The sequence below is a fragment of the Hylobates moloch genome, unplaced genomic scaffold (genome assembly GCF_009828535.3).
Source record: "Hylobates moloch isolate HMO894 unplaced genomic scaffold, HMol_V3 SCAFFOLD_8, whole genome shotgun sequence".
NCBI classification, from domain to species: domain Eukaryota; kingdom Metazoa; phylum Chordata; class Mammalia; order Primates; family Hylobatidae; genus Hylobates; species Hylobates moloch.
The window spans coordinates 61574302-61579180 of record NW_026652283.1 but is presented as its reverse complement, the minus strand read 5'-3'; the positions used below and the strand labels follow the sequence as shown (position 1 = coordinate 61579180).

Here is a 4879-nt window from a genome sequence, read left to right as displayed (position 1 = left end):
ATTTTGTATCCTGAGACTTTGCTGAAGTTGCTAATCAGCTTAAGGAGATTTTGGGCTGAGACAATGGGGTTTTCTAGATATACAATCATGTCATCTGCAAACAGGGACAATTTGACTTCCTCTTTTCCTAATTGAATACCCTTTATTTCCTTCTCCTGCCTGATTGCCCTGGCCAGAACTTCCAGCACTATGTTGAATAGGAGTGGTGAGAGAGGGCATCCCTGTCTTATGCCAGTTTTCAAAGGGAATGCTTCCAGTTTTTGCCCATTCAGTATGATACTGGCTGTGGGTTTGTCACAGATAGCTCTTATTATTTCGAGATATGTCCCATCAATACCTAATTTATTCAGAGTGTTTAGCATGAAGCGTTGTTGAATTTTGTCAAGGGCCTTTTCTGCATCTATTGAGATAATCATGTGGTTTTTGTCTTTGGTTCTGTTTATATGCTGGATTACATTTATTGATTTGCATATGTTGAACCAGCCTTGTATCCCAGGGATGAAGCCCACTTGATCATGGTGGATAAGCTTTTTGATGTGCTGCTGGATTTGTTTTGCCAGTATTTTATTGAGGATTTTTGCTTCAATGTTCATCAAGGATATTGGTCTGAAATTCTCTTTTTTGGTTATGTCTCTGCCAGGCTTTGGTATCAGGATGATGCTGGCCTCATCAAATGTGTTAGGGAGGATTCCCTCTTTTTCGATCGATTGGAATAGTTTCAGAAGGAATGCTACCAGTTCCTCCTTGTACCTCTGGTGGAATTCGGCTGTGAATCCATCAGGTCCTGGACTCTTTTTGGTTGGTAAGCTATTGATTATTGCCACAATTTCAGAGCCTGTTATTGGTCTATTCAGAGATTCAACTTCTTTGTGGTTTAGTCTTGGGAGGGTGTATTTGTTGAGGAATTTATCCATTTCTTCTAGATTTTCTAGTTTATTTGCGTAGAGGTGTTTGCAGTATTTTCTGATGGTAGATTGTATTTCTGTGGGATCAGTGGTGATAACCCCTTTTTCATTTTTTATTGCATCTATTTGATTCTTCTCTCTTTTCTTCTTTATTAGTCTTGCTAGCGGTCTATCAATTTTGTTGATCTTGGTCTATCGATTTTGTTGATCTTTTCAAAAAACCAGCTCCTGGATTCATTAATTTTTTGAAGGGTTTTTTTGTGTCTCTATTTCCTTCAGTTCTGCTCTGATTTTAGTTATTTCTAGCCTTCTGCTAGCTTTTGAATGTGTTTGCTCTTGCTTTTCTAGTTCTTTTAATTGCGATGTTAGGGTGTCAATTTTGGATCTTTCCTGCTTTCTCTTGTGGGCATTTAGTGCTATAAATTTCCCTCTACACACTGCTTTGAATGTGTCCCAGAGATTCTGGTATGTTGTGTCTTTGTTCTCGTTGGTTTCAAAGAACATCTTTATTTCTGCCTTCATTTCATTATGTACCCAATAGTCATTCAGGAGCAGGTTGTTCAGTTTCCATGTAGTTGAGCGGTTTTGAGTGAGTTTCTTAATCCCGAGTTCTAGTTTGATTGCACTGTGGTCTGAGAGACAGTTTGTTATAATTTCTGTTCTTTTACATTTGCTGAGGAGTGCTTCACTTCCAAGTATGTGGTCAATTTTGGAATAGGTGTGGTGTGGTGCTGAAAAAAATGTATATTCTGTTGATTTGGGGTGGAGAGTTCTGTAGATGTCTATTAGGTCCACTTTGTGCAGAGCTGAGTTCAATTACTGGATATCCTTGTTAACTTTCTGTCTCGTTGATCTGTCTAATGTTGACAGTGGGGTGTTAAAATCTCCCATTATTATTGTGTGGGAGTTTAAGTCCCTTTGTAGGTCACTCAGGACTTGCTTTATGAATCTGGGTGCTCCTGTATTGGGTGCATATATATTTAGGATAGTTAGCTCTTCTTGTTGAATTGATCCCTTTACCATTATGTAATGGCCTTCTTTGTCTCTTTTGATCTTTGTTGGTTTAAAGTCTGTTTTATCAGAGACTAGGATTGCAACCCCTGCCTTTTTTTGTTTTCCATTTGCTTGATAGATCTTCTTCCATCCCTTTATTTTGAGTCTATGTGTGTCTCTGCACATGATATGGGTTTCCTGAATACAACACACTGATGTTCTTGACTCCTTATCCAGTTTGCCAGTCTGTGTCTTTTAATTGGAGCATTTAGCCCCTTTACATTTAAAGTTAATATTGTTATGTGTGAATTTGATCCTGTCATTATGATGTTAGTTGGTTATTTTGCTTGTTGGTTGATGCAGTTTCTTCCTAGCCTCGATGGTCTTTACAATTTGGCATGTTTTTGCAGTGGCTGGTACTGGTTGTTCCTTTCCATGTTTAGTGCTTCCTTCAGGAGCTCTTTTAGGGCAGGCCTCGTGGTGACAAAATCTCTCAGCATTTGCTTGTCTGTAAAGTATTTTATTTCTCCTTCACTTATGAAGCTTAGTTTGGCTGGATATGAAATTCTGGGTGGAAAATTCTTTTCTTTAAGAATGTTGAATATCGGCCCCCACTCTCTTCTGGCTTGTAGAGTTTCTGCCGAGAGTTCAGCTGTTAGTTTGATGGGCTTCCCTTTGAGGGTAACCCGACCTTTCTCTCTGGCCACCCTTAACATTTTTTCCTTCATTTCAACTTTGGTGAATCTGACAATTATGTGTCTTGGAGTTGCTTTTCTCGAGGAGTATCTTTGTGGCATTCTCTGTATTTCCTGAATCTGAATGTTGGCCTGCCTTGCTAGATTGGGGAAGTTCTCCTGGTTAATATCTTGCAGAGTGTTTTCCAACTTGGTTCCATTCTCCCTGTTATTTTCAGGTACACCAATCAGACGTAGATTTGGTCTTTTCACATAGTCCCAAATTTCTTGGAGGCTTTGTTCATTTCTTTTTATTCTTTTTTCTCTAAACTTCCCTTCTCGCTTCATTTCATTCATTTCATCTTCCATCACTGATACCCTTTCTTCCAGTTGATCGCATCGGCTCCCGAGGCTTCTGCAATCTTCGCGTAGTTCTCGAAACTTGGCTTTCAGCTCCATCAGCCCCTTTAAGCCCTTCTCTCCATTGGTTATTCTAGTTATCCATTTGTCTAATTTTTTTTCAAAGTTTTTAACTTCTTTGCTATTGTTTTGAATTTCCTCCCGTAGCTCGGAGTAGTTTGATCGTCTGAAGCCTTCTTCTCTCAACTCGTCAAAGTCATTCTCCATCCAGCTTTGTTCCGTTGCTGGTGAGGAACTGCGTTCCTTTGGAGGAGGAGAGGTGCTCTGCTTTTTAGAGTTTCCAGTTTTTCTGCTCTGTTTTTTCCCCATCTTTGTGGTTTTATCTACTTTTGGTCGTTGATGATGGTGATGTACAGATGGGTTTTTGGTGTGGATGTCCTTTCTGTTTGTTAGTTTTCCTTCTACCAGACAGGACCCTCAGCTGCAGGTCTGTTGTAGTTTGCTAGAGGTCCACTCCAGACCCTGTTTGGCTGAGTGTCAGCAGCGGTGGCTGCAGAACAGTGGATTTTCGTGAGACCACAAATTCAGCTGTCTGATAGTTCCTCTGGAAGTTTTGTCTCAGAGGAGTACCTGGCCGAGTGAGGTGTCAGTCTGTCCCTACTGGGGGATGCCTCCCAGTTAGGCTGCCCGGGGGTCAGGGACCCACTTTAGGAGGCAGTCTGTCCGTTCTCAGATATCCAGCTGTGTGCTGGGAGAACCACTACTCTCTTCAAAGCTGTGAGTCAGACAGGGACATTTAAGTCTACAGAGGTTCCTGCTGAATTTTTGTTTGTCTGTGCCCTGCCCCCAGAGGTGGAGCCTACAGAGGCAGGCAGGCCTCCTTGAGCTGTGGTGGGCTCCACCCAGTTCGAGCTTCCTGGCTGCTTTGTTTACCTAAGCAAGCCTGGGCAATGGCGGGCACCCCTCCCCCAGCCTGGCTGCTGCCTTGTGGTTTGATCTCAGACTGCTGTGCTAGCAATCAGTGAGATTCCGTGGGCATAGGACCCTCTGAGCCAGGTGGGGGACACAATCTCCTGGTGTGCCGTTTTCCAAGCCCGTTGGAAAAGCGCAGTATTAGGGTGGGACTGACCCGATTTTCCAGGTGCCGTCTATTACCCCTTTCTTTGACTAGGAAAGGGAACTCCCTGACCCCTTGCGCTTCCCGAGTGAGGGAATGCCTCGCCCTGCTTCAGCTTGCGCACTGTGCGCTGCACCAACTGTCCTGCACCCACTGTTTGGCACTCCCTAGTGAGATGAACCTGGTACCTCAAACGGAAATGCAGAAATCACCTGTCTTCTGTGCGGCTCACGCTGGGAGCTGTAGACTGGAGCTGTTCCTATTCGGCCATCTTGGCTCTACCCCAGAATTTTTTTTTAAATCAACAGATTCTACCAATTAAAAAAATAAGTCTGCAGTTGTGATGGGAAGAGACAAGAAGACTGGAAAATGAGACCTATAATACTTTTAGAAAAAAACGTAAATTAAGTCTGAGCTACATAGATTAATCTTTTGCAGTAACTTTGAGGCAAAGAGAAACAGAGTGGCAAATAGGCAAAGTTATTTCTAGTGGAAGAGATAGCTTAGTCAAAGATAAGAAGATACAATTAGAAACGTTCTGTGTGCAAAATGAAGATGCATGGACTTTCCTGGGAAACAGGAATCCCATGGCTGGTACAGTGGGTACAGTGAAGAGTTTGAATTTACTCTGGCGGGCAATCCAGTGTCTCAGAAAATGAGGTGTGGGTGTGGAGCATGATTAATATGTATGGTTACATAACTCTGTGTCAGTTACTCAGAGCATGAAGGGCTTGGATTAATATATGGAGCCATCACATTGTTCTTGGCTCTGGTCCCTACCCATAAACCCATGATAATGTCTCCAGTTTCCCTGCTTGCAAACATTCTGG

At 42.5% G+C, this 4879-nt stretch overlaps 1 protein-coding gene across 7 annotated transcripts in view; it reads left to right on the top strand.

Annotated features, from left to right (window-relative positions):
* The window catches only part of DNM3 (dynamin 3), a 604830-nt gene that overhangs the window by 416964 nt on the left and 182987 nt on the right, over positions 1–4879 (top strand). The gene's annotated exons all lie outside the window — the stretch shown is intronic.